Below are 19,994 nucleotides of genomic sequence, written 5' to 3'. Positions count from 1 at the left end.
TGTCCAAATACTCTAACTAGGGGCACTGAGAACATGCCAACCTGCTTTAGAGTGTCATCTAACCCAGAAACCAAGCCCTTTTGGGGACATGTGACCACAAACTCTGCCATCTGTCCTTCAGTCCATTCACCACTGCCTTTTCCCAAAAGGAGCGCTCCCAGGAGCATTAAATGGAAGGTGCCAAAACCAACTGCAAAATACTTTAAAATGCTCTTTCCTTTCTGAACTATGGATGTGGCAGTGACCAAAGTGGACGGGAAAACTGCTGGAAGGAGAAGGGCACAGGAACCAGGTCTGTGCATAAACCCAGCTCAGGAATGCAGCCTCAGTTTCTTCTGCTCTCCTCAGGAATGGTTAAGGCATGCATTCAGGTTTTTTGCAGGCTCCATGGAAACAACCATGCTGAAGACCAGAAAAGTCCAATTTTAGATCTATGACATGTTCTTCCCTTTCCTTCTGGGGCCTTGGAAGGAGGATTATGGAAGAAGATGTGATTAATGCCCTCTCTCTGGGAGGAAGAAAACATGATTGTGCATTCTTTCCTAGCCCCGTCCATCATCCTCAGTGATGCTCATGGGGAAGCTTATTTCTCCACAGAACATTTGCAGAACTAATTTCCAAAAAAATAGGAGTGACTTAAAATAAAAAAAACCCACATAATTTTGCAATTATCTGCAGTGATTTAATGTTTATTGATTTTCTCAGTCAGAAATATTTTTTTCCTCTGTCTTCAGAGCAGCTGTATAATATAACTATTCAGTTTTTCCTATGGTATTTTTTTTGCACTGAAAATCTGTGGTAGGCAAACTGTAATTGTGTTGTGAAGGCAGAGATTTGAAGGGCAATTGGGAGATTTTAAAGAACGTAGGAGCTATTTCACCACTTGTCCTTTCTCAATCAGGCCCCCATCTCTGCTGTGTGTTGCAAATGATGAATATTTCTTCCATTGATTTCCTGACTTTCTAACTAAAACACGAGCCAGGCACAGAATAAAGCTGAAAAGCAACTTCAGTTTGGAGAGGAGATGTAAATAAATGCAATATCCTGGCTCTGGAGTCTTGTCATGTTAAAGAGCACTAACAGTCCTGAGGACAGGGCTACCAATGGGCCTTAGTGCCTTGGGTGTTAGGGCAGGCCTGCTTATGTTCTTTCCAAATCAGCTGGTTTTAGGGGACTGCTATAAAGGACCACTATTGAGAAGTGATGCCAAATCCAAAGTCATCAAATTCAGCATCTAATACTTTATGGCTTCCTCTAAACATTGAAGTCCCATACTGTGCTGTTCTCGGCATGCAAGGAGCCTTTACCTGAAAACACAGTGAGCTCACACAGTGCTGACAGGATGGTGAATGTCATGCTTGGTTTGGAAAGAAAATAGCTTGGGAAGGGCCCTGGAAAAGTGCTGCCTACCCCTTAGTTAATTCAGTAAGTAAGCAAGTGGGAAGCTGAGGAATTCTCCCTCCTGTCAAGGCCTCTGCATCTCTCACTGCAGGCTGGGGCAGACTTATCATTTACAATGTTGGAAGCTGGTTTCATTTTCACTAATTAAAATTAAGACATGCTCAGTGAGTTTAACACCTTAAACTGGAAAGCCCTGGGACTAGTAAGGTTGCTCTGTCTGCCTGAGACAGTGAGCAGGATTGTCAGCTCCTCCCAGGCACCTCCAGGGACGCTGGGGAAGCCCCCAAGGCTGCATTTGTAGCAGCAGTTGAGAGGGGTCACAGCTACTGAGAGGTGGACTCCTCCCTACGGCCAACATCCCTCCTTCTGCTGCCACAAGCATTTCCAGCCCCATTTTCCACACAACTATTGGGAATTTGGGACATCTGGGATGGGATGTGAGCAGCCTCAGCAAAGCAAATGCTTTGGCAGCAGTGTTTTACTTAAATTGCCCATTGAGCAACACATTTAATATATGTGTGCTGAGATCTCTTTTGTATCTAACAGCAGTGACAGTCCAGCTTCACCTTCCAGATGTGGTGGCTGCGAGTATGTCACAAAACAGGACATACAGGAGGTGCTCTGATAGGGCAGGAATAGGGGCACTGAGATACTTAGACACTGTGGAGTTGAAAAGCCTGTACCCACCTCTCAGGGCAGGTTGATAGGAAAGCTCTCACCACATGGCTGCTTTCTTTGATAGATGAAGGACTATCCAGGGAGCAATCTGAGATATACATTAGGCTCTCACAGAAATCTGGGGAGTCATTTCAGTTGGAGCAAAACTGAAGATTAAATATTATAGTTCACTGAAGGGGCCCTGAGTGGCAGTGAAAAAAGCCAGAATACAGTTACCTAAAATCTCACAATGAAATTCAGAGCACAATGTTTAATTAACCTTTTCTTCTCAGGGAAAGCCAGAATGGATGTGTCTGCTCTGAGAGCCTTTGGGGAACCTGTAGGACAGTTGTTCCTTTCTCAGTGTGAAGTACACTGAGACATCAGGGATGTGTCTTTATACATTAATTTGTGGGGATGGCCGTAATGTATTCAGGGCAATGTCAGCAAGCAGCTGTGTTTTCAGTAAGGTTCATCTCCACGAGATGCATGTTCAGTATGGGATGATTTGTAACTGGGGTATGTGGTTCATACTTTTAAATAAAACATCAGAGAGCAGGAAGTGTTCATTGGTGAAAATATAGAGATTTTATTTCAAGGAAAATCTTCAAAATTCTTGTCACAGTGCTGGGGGCTTGTCCACTTGAAAACACTACACAGTTGCTTCACACCTCTATTTTCCCTCAGGGTGGGCTGTCTGCCCCAGGTTACCTGCCTCTGTGAGGCACCTACAGTGTCTGGTGTAGTCCGGTGGCAACAGGAGCTCTTTGGGATGACAGAGGCCCATTGAGTGGTTTGGCAAGCAGAGAGCAGCAGTGTTAAGGAGTCAGAATTCCATATTTTTACTGAAGTTTTTTCCCCAAAGGCTTCTCAGTGTTAAAGCTATGGCCACCCAGCACAGGTTCCAGGGGAAGCTATGGTGGTGCCAGGAGAACCCTAACTGGGAGCTCCATAATGCATGGGTTAACTTCAAGGCAACATCCCTACCTCATTGATCAGAATTAGTTTCTCTCATGCATTCTGTGTCAGGAGTGTGTTGATGGATAGATTCCATATTTTCTCTCTGCCAAGTAAAAGGCCACTTGTGAAGGTTGCTTACAGCTACTGCTGGCCTCAGCAGGCCCCAGCAAGGTGAAAGGTCCTTGTTTCCCCAGAGGACTGACACATTATGATGGCTTCATTTGATTAAAAGGGGATGTTGATCATTATGTTATGACCCAAATTTCTTTTTTTTTAGCAATCATTCAAAGTGTTCCCAGATGCCCGTAAGGCTGTTGTTACCTGCAAATAAAATATATCTTTATAACAAGGACATTAATGTTAATGAACAATATCAAAATGTGCCATGTGCCTTTCCCAGGCCTTTTTTGGCCTTCTGATGGATTGAATGATGGAAGGGAAACATATGCTTTCCAGATTGAACCCAAAGAGTTCACTAATTCAGTGTCCATGCTCTTCAAGCTGCAACCAAGCAGAGAATAAATTGGATAGTATTTGTCATCCACTTGGGATTAATTATTGAATTTTAGAGGTAAGCAGCCACACCAGTGAAGGTTACCAGCTTGTTCTTTAACTTTTAGCTAGAGCATTGACGGAACTAGGAGGGGTAACTGGTTAAACACAAATCACTTGGATATTTCTGTACAGTGTAAACTGCACAACAACAAAGGAGGTCAAATGTTCAGCTCATGAAATAGCATGTATGCATTCACTTTTGTTGAGGATTAGCTCAATTGTATTAGGAATAGGTACACCCTTCAGGTTAGCATTAAAGACCATTGACAGAGCAACAGGAAAAGCCTTTGGCTTTTTATAGTTAGTGCCATAGTTGACCTGGAATTGGTACTGTCTTGGAAAAAATGAGCATTGTTCCCTGAAGGGCTCATGTCAGCCTTGAGCTTTGGACTTTTAAAAAAGGAATCTTCCATCTGTCAGGCAGTGCAGGGTTAGGACACTTTTCCCCAGGGTCTCCTTTGATTATGTGATGAAGTTTTAAGGAAACTAGCTGATGACTTTGATAGGGAAAGAGCTGGATCTGAGCTTGAAAATCAGGCAGATTTTTGTTTCAGCAAACACACATCTTAGCAGGAAGTTTAAAAGGTAAGGTCAAGGGAGGAGGGTTGTGCCAGGGGTGATGGTGAAAAGGTGATGGATTAAAAATACAGTCTGATTTAGATATTTTTGAGATTAAATGAAAAATGAGCACTTGAAAAATGAGTTAATTAATCACCACATCTTAGCTATTCCTAGAGTATTTTCAGTGATCCACAAGGTAGCTTTTCATGTTTTCTGTGGTCAGAAGCTGCAGAACATTGTAACCTTTTGCTTATTTTATTTTCATTCTAATGTTTGGTCCTTCAGGAATATTATTATAGGAACACGTGAGGTCAACTGAGACACTGTGGAGGGTGCTAAATTTCCAATCTTTTAGCAGTTGTATCTGCTTTAACATTTTTCTTGAAGAAACACTTTTCTTTGGCCTGGACTGTCTGATTTGCTTCATGCTCTTTCCATCCACAGAGTAGGATTTGTGTGCACATTGTTTTTAGGGTAGACTCAACTGGAACTTCTGTCTCAAACTGGTGCTAGAGGGTTTCCCTAAGGGAATGTAGGAATCCAAACCTGCCACAGGTCTTTCACACGGCTTCAGACCATATGTAAGGAACTTTGGTCCATGGAGCAAGAGAGCCTAATCCCAAGGAGTGCCCTGAACAGTGGTGATCTTAGCACTAACTGTTTTATGCTTTATGCCACAAATTTAACTCAACGCCCTTTCCCTCCCCTTTTTCAGTCCCTGTGACCTGGTGTTCTCAGCAGTTATCTTGTAGCTGCCTCTACACTTTAGCCAGCTCTGCTCTGATAATTGCACTGAAACCAGAAAACCCCAGGCTTCAGCTTCTGCTGGACTTTTGTGGCTCCTCACGATAACATGAGAGCTTTACTTAAAGTAAAGGCTGAAGGGAAGCAGGGACTCTTGTTCTGCCAAATATGTAGGCAATGGTGTGATGTTGTGTGTTGTGTCTTAGTGTGCAATGATACAAGCAACCATTAAACACTGCCATTCTTTTAACCTTGTGTCTGTCTCACCTTAATACCTTACTCCTGACTGGCTTGTTTGCCAACTAGTACTGCAAATGCCCCATCATAACCCTGCCCACCTTCCTCTCTCAAGGTCCAAATCAATGTCCACGGACAAAATGGGCTGTTGGGGTGGAGGAGGAAAAGGTTTCCAGTGCAGGACCCCTCTGCTCAGTCAGCTCTGCTTTGTGTAGCACCAGTTGTTCCAGACTTGTGTCCTGGCTGCCCAGCTGCTCCTTCCTCTCCAGCCACAGTCTGAGGCACTGAGAAGAATGTCAGTCAAGGCATTGTTTGGGTTTTTATTTCCAGATTTCATACGTGATCAATGAGTGCTTGAATCTTTTCTGTCTCATTTCAAGATGAACAACTCAGCAACTCCATCTGAGATCCTGAAGGCCTATCCTGAGAATATGAATTCAGCAGCATCTGCTTGAGGGATCATGCATCTTTGGGAAATGTAAAATAAGCCCACAGTCATGCTGTCCTGCAAAGGAAACTTCCCAAGCAGCAGCCATAACTTTGATTTCAAGCATTAACATTTTTTAATTTTGGCCCAAGGGCAGGTGAACTGAGTCTGCCATCTTCACAAAAAAATGACACTTAGAGTAGATCCATTGAAAGCTGAAAGTTGTTTCTTTTCTACAGATTTAATGATTAAAATAAAACTTCCCTAGATGCAGTTGCAGCCAGGTAGGAAACAAGTACAACAAACTCCCCTTCTGTCTTGCTCATGTGATGCTGACTCAAGGTTTAATTTTCTCTCCCTCCCTAGCTGTGTTCTAGAAAGCACAAAACTTGTAATCACATTTTTGTTAACAGCTCAGTGAATATAATCAAACCATCTTTTTTATTCTCCACTTGCCTTCTCTTACTTGCATTTCCTGATAAATGACATGAGGTGAATAAGACACTAAACAGTAAGCACTGGGCTTTCAGGACAATTTGTCAGAAATGGTCTCGTTTGCCTGCCCTACTTCCTACAGCACTTAGTCACAGAGAAAAGATGTAGTTGCTACCAGTGCAGATGTGTTCACAATCTGTAGGAGTCTGGCCAGATGCACCCACATCTTCAGAGAACTCCTTACAACAACAACATACCTTACAGCCTGTGCTGAGGAGTGGAGAAGAGCATAATTTTAGATATTGTCTCCCTCTTGTTCTCCAGGCCAAAACGGTAGTGTCAGCCACTGATCATTTCCTGCTTCTTCCCCATTCCCTGGAGTTATTTATCATAATGTGCAACTAGAAATACCATAAGACGAATGATCTCTGTGAATTCCTTGATCTGCAAAGGGATGGTCTGTGCAGTGTGGCTGCCACAGAAGAGAGGTGAACACTTTCTTTGCCTATTGTAATAACACATTGGGGAGGAAAAATGCCTACACTGATTCCTGACTGCTAGAGTATAACATCAGTCTTTACTGCCACTGTGTACGGAGAAGAATGTGAGACAGAATTTGGTATTTGTGGTATCAGATATAGCAAGTAAGTTTTCTCTCTGAAAATCATATGGATTATTCAATATTTAGATATCATTCCACAATTATCCAGTCATTGGTTCCAAACCTGAAGGACTAGTTCCTCATTCACAGACATGGATCTTAAATTTCTATTGCAAGACATGCTTTGGTTTGTTCCAAAGAGTCAGGCTGCTACAGTTGTGTGCCTACTGCACATCAATTTTAGAGAGTATGAATTGCTAACAGTCAATACTGTTGTTATTGTGAACTCTGTTCTTTAGCATTTATCATGTGTGTAAGTCAATTCTTGTGGTCATGTTTACAGGGCTGATGTCTTTAGGGGTTTATATAACTTCGATGTGTGACCCAGGGGTGATGGTAATAAGGACTTCTTGCAGCAAAGAGTGTGATGAGGACTCTCGATGAGTTTCTGTGTTCCCGAGCACAGATCATCAGTTCAAGGACCAACCTTTTTCTTTTGATCACTACTGTACAGCCAAATAGTTACTCAACTTCATCTCAATGGAAAGTAAAATCGGAATATTGAGCATGGCACTGAGTCTTTCTCATCGTATTATGTGGATTCAGAAAATAATTAATTTTTTGTGTTGAATTATTTTGCCAAACTGTGCATGCCCCTTGGTCCATCAAGACTCACTGCAGGGAGGAATGTGCTGGATTAAAAGCCAACTCCACCAGCCATTGCTGAGCTGGTACCTACTGCCTCTGACTGAACTGTGCTTGCAGCACCCATGAAATACATTGCATGTGCTCAGGAGAGGAATGAAACTTGTTAACTTCCCACATTTGTAACTCAGTTTTGGTCTCACAACAGAAAAATTGTCCTGAAGCAAGAATCAGGTATTTGGTCTTGGATTTGTTAGATAGAAATGATCAATTTTGGTAATAACCTGTTTCTTGAGGAATATTTAACAGAGCAACTATGTTGAACATGACTGAAAGGCTACAAGTTGGAAGCTATATTTCTAATTTTTACAGATTGTCCTGGGTTGAAGTATATTCTATCACAATCTTCCTGAACTGTTGAAACCAGGTGAGGCAGTGCTCCCTGCCTCCTCCACTCTGGATTATTTTCTGTTAATGGGCCCATCAGCACCTTTGCTACACAGCTCACAGATAACCCCCTTCTGGACTGTCTCCTGTTAATGGGCCCATCAGGCCTTATCACATGACTCACCATCCCATTGTGGGATGCTCCGCCCAGAGGGAGGAACCAAGCATTCCAGCCTGCATATAAGCTGAGACTCTGAACACCAGAGGGGCGCTTACCCACTGGATTCCCAGAGGACCCGAGCTACCAGACCTTTCTACAGGATCACTGCTTCAGGAAGACCACCTCATCTGGACTGCTTCCATCACTCCGCTCAGGTTGTATTCTGACTCTGTCAGTGGTCTTTTGTATTATTGCATCTATTTTATTTTACTTTCTGTCCTTTCTTCCTATTAAATTGTATCTCTGACTTGGAGCCTCTCATTTGTTTTGCTTTCAAACCACTACACAGATAAAAGTAAAAGGGTTATCTGGAAGAATAAAACTTGATTCTAATAGCAGGCTTACAGGTAATTTAAAATATTTCATCATTATTTTAGGCCTCATCACTAAAGATAAATCTGTGGTTTTTTAGGAATAAATTTAGTATAACATATTTGCAATAAGTTTTGCTATCTCAAAGTGCTGTACCACATGGTGGGCAGATTCTGTGACTGTAGGTTAGGTAGGGAGCTGCTGGCACTGTTCATCAGATGAAAGATGTTAAAGCTGCCTATCCAAGGAGATAAAACACTATTCCCCCTCAGACAGAAAAGAGGGAGAGAGATCTGGAAGACTGTGACTGAGTGACTGTGAAGGTGCACAAATCTATTTCAAGGTAGTTAAAAAAAAATAATCTCCTTATTCATTCATAGATGATCCTGCTGTCCAATTATGCTAGCACTGGATTTGCCTGGACTATTCATAGCAAATGTCCTATTGAAATCCTTATTTTTGTGTCCTTACTTTAAGGCACCTATATGAATGGAGAACCTGTTTCCTGAAATTTTGTCACTCTATACATTGTTTTTTGCTTGTTTGAGTGTTTCCCCATATGGAAAAAATGCCTTTAAAAAGTGTCCACTACAGCCCTAAGAAAGTTCTTCATGATCCTAGGACAGCTGGTGTACCTTGCTGATATGCAGATAGGAATTTCCACAGGGAGGAACAGAGGGTGCTGATACACAGCTGTAGGGACTTAGCTGCATTTCAAGGACGGAGTCATTCATCACATAGCGTGACCTTAGGTAATACCTCAGAGTTCAAAACCTGAAACACTACATGAATAAAATATATTACCAAACACTCATATTTTGTGTTAAAAAATAGTGTCTGTAAGACAGAGATTTTTTCAGGGTGCAACAACCTCTCCTTCTACATCCTCAGAGGTATCAGCAGAGGTGCACACCTGCACCTGAGCAAGGAGTTGGATGGGTGGGAACTCATATCTCCAAGCTGGTCATCCACAGTAAGCTCGTGTTCAGTGGTGGGAGCATGAAGAGATGACTGCTGTGCTTAGTTCACATTTTTGGGGGATGAGGTCTCCCCAGCTCTGGCTTCTAAATGGGAGCACAGTGCCTCTCTTGCTGGCTCAGCCCCACGGTCATTTCAGCTCAACACGCTGAGTCTGATCAGCACCAGCTGCTTCAGAGGGAGATACAAAAGAACCCCACAGTTAGCAGAGGTAAGGTATTTATCATATGGTACAGTTTCTTAGCTTCAAACATTTGGAGATTAAACACTTACAGACAAGGTTCTACCACCTTATCCTGTACAACAGCTTTAGCTGTTGATATTCTAGTTATTTCTGTTACCTTTCTGGGCATCCAAGCCATTTTTCCTGTGACATTAGATCACACTAGTAAGATATGTTGCAACAAAACTAATTTTTTTTAATTGATTTTTTTTTTCAAGGCAGAGATGATAATTTTCCCTATCACTCTCTTGGTTGTCTATGCTGCAGTGGAAAATCTGAACTTTTCTCCCTTAATACCAGGGAGGAGGAAATTTTCTTTGATGAAGCACTGTGGATGTTCAATACTTATTCTGTTGTCACTGCTGAGATCCACAGATAATGCTAGCATAGACCTCCATTTTAGAAAGAAGATTTCTCTTTCCTCTCAAGGGGAACAATTTACTGCTATATTGCTTATTTTTATTTACCACTCTTTTAACTGCTAACTAGCAATAACGTATTAACACAGTACTTTGAATTTTACAAGGAAAATGAACATTATTCATATTTTGTTCCTCAAACATAAATATTCTGAGGCCCAAAGATAAAATGTGTTTAGTTTCATCTTACTCCGTGAATCCAATGAAGACGATAAGCAACCTGTACCAGTTTATGTCAGGTGGAGTATTTTAACTCATGTTGTTATTTTAAAATTTTTTAAAAATAAATATTTTTTAAATATTTTTGTTTGGTCACAGATTGTCCTATTAAATGGAATGAAGCGGAAAATGGTTTAATAAAGTAACTTTTTAAAATAAAGTAAGGTCATCATTCTGTTTTTAGGTAGTAAAGAACACATTTTTGGCATTGATTTAATAAGTTCTATCTCTCATCTTTCATATCCAGCAGGAGCATGACATGTATTTTTGATGAAAATACAGCTCTGACCACAGTCTCTATTTGTATCATGTCACCTAGATGGTGTAATTGTGGACTGGCAGCCCAGAGTGCTCGAGGCAGTAGAAACACTGAGCAGAAGAAATGCTCCGTGTGTCGGAGCGTTTGCAGTCTAGATGTTGCACAAGAGAGGGTAGATGGATGCAAACAGCAAGGTGGGAGGTTGTGGAAAGTAGGGCAGTGTTGCCAAGCATGATGGGCAGCCTGACACATTGCTCAGATCTACCAGTCAGCCAGGAACTTTGTCGATGCAGTAGTCACTGAAAAAGAAGTGGGATTAGGAGATTATGTGAGTAAGGAGTCTTTGAAAGTGATCTTGGTGAGTATTTTAAAAAACATCTTAGAGGGGTTTGTAATTTGATCTTGCTATAAGTTCTGTATATTAGAAAGTTTTACAGGTATGACATTTTCTTTCTCCAAATTCTGCCTTTTTTCCAAAATCAAGAACTTTGCATGGGACACAGTCAGTTGTTGTTGATCAAAACAAGAGCTTATATGAGAAATGTACTTTAAAAGACAATTTTGAATTCTGGAATTTCTTTGTTGAAAAGAACAGCACTGAAACTAGAAGTGCAACAAAATGTTTGGCTTCATAAAAGCCTTGTTTATCCATTAAAATGTGAATCTGTAGTAAAACTTAAATTTATTTTTAAAAATCTCCATTTCTTAATTTTTTTCTTGTTCTAATACTGAAAATTGGAAGTAGTAGTTCACTTCTGTCATTTATCAGTTTTTAGCCTCCTGGTTCTTGTTCATTGATTTTGTTCTAGGCAAAAGGAATCAAAGGAGGTGTGCATTAAGTGCAACAGGCTTTTCAGCACAGTGCTGCCTGCTGAAAGGGTAAGTCTTAGTGTCACTCCTTTCCTTTGCTCCCGCTTTTGGTTTGGGATACTCACTATCCAAGAGTTTGCATTTGTTCTCTGTGCTGCTGTTTTGCACAAGACTGAGGATTTTCACCTTGAACCTCAGGGTTAGACTCTGTTCCCATCAACTGCACTCAGAGCTAATGCAAAGCAAATAAAGCCTGCCCAAAGGTCAGTGGGTGAAACTTGTGAGGGCACAGCAGTATTCCAAACCTGTAAGTTCTACTTTGGGAAGCCCCTTTTGGCACTTTGGAGCGTATTTGCTGGGCTGTGATCATGGTGTACTCACACCATGGTGCTCACACCTGCCCTGCCTGTATCTGAACCTAGGCAGTGACACAAGGGCCCCAGAAGCAGATGCAGAGCGAAGATCAGGCAGCCTGTAGGGTGAGCGCACCAGAGGGAAGGCTGTTTGAAGGGGTACTGAGCCATGCAGGCTGTACCAGGTATGGATTGCAGCAGAGCCAGACTTTAGTGCTGGTGTCACCACTGAGAACATGCCTTGAAAAGACCTGCCAGCTTATATTCAAGACTGCAGTAGAAAATAAAATCCAATGGATTCCTTTTTAAAATGTGTTCCACAAACTTGCTCCAACCCTTCCTCTTTGACCCTTCGTGTTCAGTTCACTTGAGTGGTGCCAGTTTTTGGTCCTATCATCATATTTCTCTAGTGTTTTTTATTATTTTTTCCCCCTGTAGTTTCTGCTCATGGGACTCTTTATTTCACTGATGAGCCATTTCCTCTAAAAATGTAAGTGAATCTTTGTTTCTCCTGAGCTAAGTGTGGATGCCAGGTCCCAGGCTCAGTGCTCACAGGTATGGACTAGCAGGATGACCCCATACTGTTTCCTGTGCAGTGGATGTTGTCCCAGCATAAAACCAACCACAGGATCAGAGATGATTAAGAAAAGAGAAGTCCTGTTTCTACACCAGAGTGCCAAAAGCTGCTAATGTAAAATGCAAATAGAATTGAACAGAAACAAGGCATGTAAGTATGGGAATATAGTTAATTTATTATGACAGGTCTATAGCTTGGCTCTAATCCCTTGTTTGGAAATCAAAACCAGACTGCTGGAACTCACCTGCCAGACTCAATCTGTTTCATAATTACCTGTGGGTTGCTATTTTTGTTTACCTTAATAGCACAGTAAATACTGCTTCTGCCTTTTTTATGATCTATTTAAGTGATGCAAATATCTTGAAGAAATTCTGGTTTTAATAGCACCCCAGTGACTACCTTCTTTCACCACCCAAAATAGAAGCCAATGGATCAGGCCTCCAGCATGAGCTATATTAGAGGGGAAAGAGATTTTAGTGTGCCGCCAAGCCTGATGTTTATAATGATCTTCAATTTTTAGTTGCTGCAAGTGATTAGAAAACATGGGGGAACTTATTTTAAGTACTGAACCCATTTCTTTAGAGGGAAGGTCCAGAAGTCAGATGATTTACTAATAAAAGCTTGAAGTCTGATTTTCATTGCCTCTTTCTAGATAGCTGAGGCTGGGACAATGGGACAAAGGGCTCTCTTCCTCACTGGTAGTCCTGCATAAAGGAGGTTGGGCCCTCTGTAGCATGTGCATAAAGATTAGAATTGGTTCCATCTCCCCTTATTTGATACTGTGAATCTCAGGATGATCTTATCACTTGTTGGCGAGAGAAATTAAATTCTCTCTTGGGCTCAGAGCTGTGCATGACAGTACTTCAGGCTGTCGGTAGTAACACAGTAGAGAGAAATAGTCTGGTTTGCTCAATACTTTGTTGCAGGTGATGCTCAAATCCTCCTGCTCTTTTTTTTTTAAACTTTTTTTTTTTTTTTTAATTTGAGGAGTTTGAGAGCCAACATGACTTTCATGTGTTAAATAGACTTCCTGTTGCCAAGGAGACCTACAAGGTCACACAATTGCTAAAGCTGACCTTGATGCCCTCTAAAAATAATGTCATGAAATGAACTCATCTACGAGAAAGAGGAATTTTGGGGTATTTGAGTAAAATACAGAGTATGGCAACTAAAAATAATAAAAAAAAGATGCAGTTATGTGCAAGGAGTATTATGAAACGTCTCATCATAGCTGCTTTTGTATCTGTGTTGGATGAGGTAATTACGAGCCTAGCCCAAAACACTTTGCATGCTAAAATAGCTCTTTTCCCTTTGGAAAATCTTACTGAAATGCTACCTCTGTAAACAAAGTAAAATAACCCAAATTGTAGCTCTGAGAGGCTATTATCTTGGGAATTGGTCACTTCAGGTCACACAAAGATCTGCTTGGTTACATCTTGGTTAAGGTGATGTAACCATCACTATGCTATCAAAGGGCCTTCCAAGGAAAGCAATACTAAAAAGCTAATAACAAGGTTTTATAGAGTCTCTACTGCTTCTCCATTTTGGGGGGTGGCGGTGTCAAAACAGATATTTTCCTGAGAGAATCAGGAAGCTGGAATGATTTCCTTTGTCCTGTTTAGCAGCTGTGTTTTCCGAAAGTGGATTTTTCATGAGTTTTACTTTGAAAAAAAATCAACGGTTCCTGTTTATGAAAATATGAGGGAGCTAAAGTGCCTGCAGTGTTTTGTAATAGCAGGACACCTCTGAGTGGCCAAATTAAGGCTGAGTTTCAGAGTCTAATTTTGAAATCATTACTTTTTTGCTCTTGCCTACCTTTAAATGAGTCATGCCTGGAAAGTAACTAACGTCTCATGGTAGTTTGATAATGTCCCAAACCCCCAGTTCCAGTTCACTGCCTAACCAGTGTATTTTTCTCATAAAGAAACAAAATCTCAGTTGGAAATGTCAATGTCCATCTCTACATGCAGAAAGAAATAGGGATTTTCACCAGTTTTAACTGAAATGAAGGTTTCTTTACAACTGAAGGGAAATCTTTACAGTCTAACATTTAATGGGTTGTACCAATTTGTGTTTTATGAAATCTGATAATCTTGTTCTACATTTTTAGCTTTATAACTAAACTCCTTTAATTTAGACTTTGGAATAAGCAAGGATATAATCAGTTTTATTAGTTTTTCAATTTTAAAAAGCTTGTAAAGATTATATGTGAACCTGCAATTGAAAATGGTCATCAACTTTTTTTCTTCCACCTAAAACACATTTGAGAATGCCATCATTAGTATATGAAATTTTACAGAGGCAGGATAGTTGAAAACATATGAAATGTAGTACTTGTAGACAGTTGGTATCATTTCTTGCAGTCTTATCTGGCAAGCTATCAGCACTGAAGGTTATAAACTGCTATTTTATTTATGAATCTTTTAGGAATTGTGACTCCTATAACCGATCTAGTGAGGAAGAAGAACAATTAAAATACGAGATTGTTATTTGCTCTCATGCAAAGATTGATGTCAATAAAATGGAAAGAACTGTATGGAAACATACATCTATATGCATGATCAAAATTCATGAAAACCAAAATTAATTTCCTTCAATTCTAATTATCTTCACTATATCTTTTACCTTTGGCAGATTTTCTTAGGTTTGGAAGCTGTAACGATAGAGTTTATCACTTCTAAAGAGAAGTGATAAATCTGAAATGAACAACTGTTAGTATGATTGGTAGTTTGCTGGAAGAAAATGCTTTTTATGCAGCATCTTGTCCAAGATTCAATCAGGCTTCAAACCAAAGCATTCCAGTCAGACAGTTCTCATGGATTTTCAGTAATGAACAAGATAGGGTGGGTGGGGGAAATATTTACCAGTGTCTCTAAGGCCTTTGAACTTCATATTTCTTTGCAGAGTTAGTTCACTAATCACAAATTACTACAACTGGGTCTTTCAGCAGATGGCTTCTTTGCGCACATGTTGTGTGTGTGACGTGTGGCAGGGCATGGCCTGAGGTGGCAAGAGCTCTGCTTTCCCCAGCTGATGGCTTGTGTCAAATTACAAACTGATGAAAGAAGATCAAACTCTCCTTAAACTATTCATGACAAAAGGGGCAGTCTGTGTAAAGATTTGATCATTCCTGCTCCAGTGACTTCAGGCCTTAGGGACACAAGTTAGTGACCAAGGGCCAAGACAGATGCTTCAGCTCCCATGGTGTAAGAAATGAACCTTGGCCACGTTTCTGGAAGATATGGTTTGAGTTAGCAATACTGAAGAAAGTAATGAAAACCTATGAATCTTTCATGACTGATTGTGAATTTATTGCCACTCTCCATGACATGAAATTGAAATAAACATAATCAAAGAAAATTTTCTTTTCAGCTGAAACTCAGAAGTTCATTTAAATTTGGATATGCTCATGTTGATGCTTGATTTGCTTTAGGCTGATATCCTAAGCAAGAAAATGAAAGAAAAGAACATAGAAAAAGGCCAACCAAGATGCGACAGGGTGGGTAATTTCAAGGTGTATTTTTGTCCGTGTGATGCTGAGCATTTCTACAGAGCCACACTTCCCTCCTTCTGGTAACAATCAGCACTCAGGGCCTGCCGTAGACCCTTCTCTCATTTTGGGGTCAGGTAATATTCAATTCTATAGCCGCTTGTTGAGGGGGTCATGGGATTCTAAAATGATGGTTGCATATTTCTGTGATGAAGCAGAAAAATTTATACAGAAATGTTCAAAAAAACTGCAGCTTCTACATCCCAGGGAAAAAGACAGGTCACTATAAAACATCATGAAAAAGGAAGGACAAAACCAGGTCAAACTTTTCTTATCCTTATTATCACATGCATAGCCACAAATTTTTAATCAGTTCATCTTTTGCCATTTAATTTATCTACTTGCACTTCAGGAAATGCAATGTTATTGAGAGGTCTGTAAAAATCATTGCCATTAGCTATTAGCTAAAAAAAAAATGCTGCTGAAAAAGCTTCCCATAAGACTGAAAATTTATGTTGTACAAGTCTGTGGCAACAGAAAGTGAATATTAACTATTTTTTCTTTTCTTTTCTTTGGCTACTACTGGGTGTTCTGTTAAATGCCTGAAGTGTATAAAGCACAGTGTTAAAAGAACAGCTGTTTTATAAAATATTGAACTTATGTTCTTCCATCTTTGACAAGTATTACATTGAAAATATTTGTTTATAGAAGCCTGTACAATATGAATATTTAAATATATAAGAGCTTATGTTTGAGTAGAAAGGTCAGCCCAGCTGAAAAAGTTTCAGAAAAGGGCAAGTGATGTGTGGGAAACTGATCTACATCCACGGAGGAGTTGCTAACTTTGCATATTGATTACATTAAAATTGTGACCCAGGGTGTCAAATGAGAGTAATTCAGTTTAAGGGTGGAGACATATTTTAGATTTAGATGAGGAGTAAACTCCACTATGTACCTGACAGTCTCCTAATATGCTCATTTCAAGTTTCCTACTAATTCTTGGTTAAATGTCTGTGTTTCAAATGCAGGAATTTGTCTTTTAAAATGTAAAGAATACAGTAATTTCTTGCATTTTGAATCTGGCATGTGACTGAATGCCTTGGTGAATCAGAAATTAGTTATTTTATCTTTACACATATTTCTATTTTTATGTGTTTGGGCCTTGGGGAGGTGTTCAGCTGCAGGATTTTGGGAGAAAGAAATGCATGGATATTTTTGTGGAGAAACTTGTTTACTTATTTCTCTTTTCAACAGACGAAAAAGCTCTGCCTATTTTGAAGGCTGGTACTTTGAAATATAAAGAGCTCATCTGAAATACAAAGTACCTCTTATGCCTGGGAGAGCAGAGGGAAAGGAGAAGGTGGAACTCCCAAAGCCCTGTGGCTTCTCACAGTGTGCAAAGACCTGTCAAAGCCCAGGGTGGCCAAGAACATGTGCAGATCTCCAGCACCCTGCATCAATGGAGAAAGAGCAGCCCCACAATGGGTTTCCCAACCTTCTCTATTGTGTCCTAAATGTTGGTGAGAAAAAGGGGAGCTAAAAGCCACAGCACAACACTTCATCTCTGGCTTTACATCCTGTACAAACATTTCATTTAACCAGTATTTTGGCTCCATAAAATAAACAAATCTGTACTGCAGAAATGTCAGTAAAATTACTTCTAGTGCTTTCAATGGGCTTCACATGGGAGACACTGGATTTGTATTGATTTACACCAGCTGATGAGCTGGCACAGTGTGTATTCTCTGCAGCTTTTATAAGATAATTAATGAATAATCCAAAATTCCAGTGTTTTAATGGTGGTTGTGCCTCACAGACTGAATGACTACCATTTCTGTGTTGAGAGAGATGTTTCAAAGGTTCTTTACTTTGATTGCAAAGTTTTGAAATCCTTCTTGGAAGAAATCCAAACAAGGCCAAAGTATAACAACTTCTGGTCAGATTCCCACCCAATTCTAGTATTTCACATCTAAAAGTGTTCAACATTTTTTTTATGTGTCAAGACGATTAATATTCCCTCATCAGCTCTTCAAGATGACATATGTAATGTCATCAGCATCAGGCATCCTCCTCTCAGTTGCTGCTTTTCTCTTTAACTTTTCCAGCACAGGCAACAGTCCACATACTGAACTCTATTTGGGATACTAAAAACCTTACCTTGTTTAGATGTCTTGTTCCTTTTTTTTTTTTCTTTTTTTTTTTTTTTTTTTCTTTTTTTTTCTTTTTTTTTCTTTTTTTTTCCTAGCAGGATGAATGGAGAATTTTGGGCAGATCATACCCCTGGCCTTAGGCTGACCCCACCAAGGGACCAGCTGTGAGACTGCTCATCATTGCTGTGAGCAGATTTGGGTACACCACTGAGCATCCCTGCAATTCTGTTTTCAATCCCAGAATTCACACCCTGGAATAAATAATTTTGAACAGCAATTATAAGTGTAATGATGGCAAAAGATGCCAGTTTGACAGATCTAGAGAGCTGCAGCCTGTGCCTCATTCTTCTCTTTTATGAGAACACGAAACAGGAATTTGATCCCATCTCTATCTGCAACATCTGCAGACACAGACTTCTCCCTGAGCTGGAGTGATCTGCTCTGGAGTCAGCCAGATAGTTTTCACACAGGGTAAATATAGCCTTTGGAGGAAGTTTTCCTGTGTAGGGAAGCCAAGGTTGCCTCTTTACAACTGATTTCCACAGCTCAAACACCAGCTTTCTCTGTTACATAAATTATTTTACTAGAACACTTTAATATCCAGTAATATATTATTAAGTGAATCATGCAGCTGACAGAAGGTTTTTGTACTAAAGGAGTGTTCAGCTGTAAGGTGAGGGGAATATCAATGGGTTATGTTTTCTGAAGCCCTCCCTTATGGATTCTTTCTTCTATCCCTCCAAAACTGGGCATGGGATACAAGATGTGGCCTTGTCAATTCTGAGAATGGCTGAATAAATACTCAATGACTTTTATGGAACAATCATCTTAATATAGCCCAGAATGAAAATTTTTTCTTCTGCAAAACACCACATTTGACTCATCATGAGTCTGAGATCTGAAGTACCTCTGAGATCTCTCCTGCTGAACTGTTGCCCAACCACAAATATTCTCCATGCTGTATCTGCATTTCAGTTCTTCTGTACTAGAGTTTATCTTACCTTACAAAAGGCATTCAAAAAATAAGCATTTTGTCTATGCAGTTCCCAGGGCTCCACTTAATAGCAAAGCAGAGACACAGGGATCTCTGAAGGGCAATTCACCCCAACTGTCCCAGATGCCTGGATTTCACATGAACTGTTGCAAATTGCCTTTCAAGAATATCAACCTGTTTGACTATTTCCTCTCCCAAGATCACATTGATTTCAACCCTCACATCCTGATATTATACATGCAGAAGGTAAATATCCTATTTATATAGTGCCTGTCTTCAAATGGCAATAAATACCTTTATTGATAGTTATGCTTAGAGTAGGGTTTTCAATCAGGTGAAGAGAAAGAATATTATAGGTGTTTTGCCTAAATTCTACTTCCCTAGATTGTTTATAAAAATTAGTGCCATTGTCAGGACATCTTGCAAGGACTATTTCTGCAATCCCTGTATCCAGGAGGCTGGCATTCATGTCCAAAAAGAAAATTTAAAGGCCTTGATGTGAGTCCTTTTTGATATACCTACAGAATTCTCTTTTTAATATTTTAATTATTTTTCTCTATGCTTCTAAATTAATTAAGGACTGAAAATTAGCCTCCCTCTTCTTCTAATTCCTGCTTTTACAGTATTCCAAGATCAATTTTTCTGTGATTCATACAGTCATCCATGAATCCTCAAAAATAATCACAACTGGTTCAGGTTGCTCTAGGTATGTTCTTCTAAGTGTACTGAATGGTATGCAACATCTTTAATTTTCTAAACATACTTTTCCCTTTCTGATACCTCAATTATTAAAAAAGTGTATCTGATCAATTGTGGGATTAATGCTGAAATTATTAGAAATTACGGCAAACAGTGAAAAAACTAACAGTCTTTTCTGTGTAATTTTTTTCTTAGTAAGGAATGAGTCTCTGTGCTCCTTTGATTTCAAATGTAGCTGCATTTTGTTCTCATTTTTCATACATTCTTGTGGTAGCTTTTCCAGTTTCATCCATGCTTTTTCTTCTCATCCTTAGTTGCTTTTCCTGGATCTCACTTTTCTTCTCAGCTTTCTCTGTTCCTTTTCAGTCTCACATCCTTAAAGGGTTCCTAATGGAGCCATATCAACTTTTCACCCCGATCTTGAATTCTTCCCCTTTCAAGTTCTCTCATTTAGAAATTCCCCGTCTTGTCTTTCCTTCCCTGTTCCTTTTCCTGTTCCACATCTTCCAGTTTCTTGAGCTTTTGTGTAGCTCATGATCCTCTCTCATGTGACCCCAGCTGGGCTATTCCATCCAGCTGTGGGGTCCCAGCACAGGAAGGACACAGACTTGTTGGAGTGAGTCCAAAGAGAAGGCCACCAAGGTCATCAGAGGGATGGAGCACCTTTGCTATGAGGATAGA

At 40.1% G+C, this 19,994-nt stretch overlaps 1 long non-coding RNA gene across 2 annotated transcripts; it reads left to right on the top strand.

Moving 5' to 3' along the window:
* Window positions 1-7,882: 7,882 nt before the first annotated feature.
* LOC136287864 (uncharacterized) lies at window positions 7,883-17,371 on the top strand. Of its 2 annotated transcripts, none has more exons than XR_010720399.1 (6): window positions 7,883-7,985; window positions 11,050-11,119; window positions 11,842-11,893; window positions 12,000-12,130; window positions 15,414-15,479; window positions 16,725-17,371. It is a non-coding gene; the product is annotated as an uncharacterized lncRNA (long non-coding RNA). The 2 variants fall into 2 exon arrangements; XR_010720398.1 differs by lacking the exon at window positions 7,883-7,985 and adding an exon at window positions 9,020-9,331.
* Window positions 17,372-19,994: the final 2,623 nt, after the last annotated feature.

The sequence above is a fragment of the Chamaea fasciata genome, unplaced genomic scaffold (assembly GCF_029207755.1).
Source record: "Chamaea fasciata isolate MVZ Bird 193981 ecotype frontalis unplaced genomic scaffold, bChaFas1.0.hap1 SCAF_3, whole genome shotgun sequence".
Lineage (NCBI taxonomy): Eukaryota > Metazoa > Chordata > Aves > Passeriformes > Sylviidae > Chamaea > Chamaea fasciata.
This window is presented reverse-complemented; position numbering and strand designations above follow the sequence as displayed.